At 45.9% G+C, this 218-nt stretch overlaps 1 protein-coding gene across 7 annotated transcripts in view; it reads right to left on the bottom strand.

The window, feature by feature from the left end:
• LOC106870348 (protein retinal degeneration B-like) overlaps positions 1 to 218 on the bottom strand; it is a 139,610-nt gene that overhangs the window by 39,099 nt on the left and 100,293 nt on the right. The gene's annotated exons all lie outside the window — the stretch shown is intronic.

Genomic DNA, 218 nt, shown 5'->3' with positions numbered 1-218 from the left:
TGTGTGTGTTTGTGTGTGTGTGTTTGTGTAAGTGTGTTTGTGTGAGAGCATGTTTGTGTGAGTGTGAGTGTTTGTGTCAGTGTGTGTGTGACTGCGTGCATTTGTGTGTGTGTGAGTGTGCGTGTGCGAGTGTGAGTGTGAGTGTGAGTGTGTGTGTGTGTGTGTGTGTGAGAGCATGTGTGTGTTTGAGTTTGTGTTTGTGTGTGTGCATTTGTATG

The sequence above is a fragment of the Octopus bimaculoides genome, chromosome 26, assembly GCF_001194135.2.
Source record: "Octopus bimaculoides isolate UCB-OBI-ISO-001 chromosome 26, ASM119413v2, whole genome shotgun sequence".
Lineage (NCBI taxonomy): Eukaryota > Metazoa > Mollusca > Cephalopoda > Octopoda > Octopodidae > Octopus > Octopus bimaculoides.
Note: the sequence above shows the minus strand (reverse complement) of the source record. Positions and strands in the feature narration are given on the sequence as shown.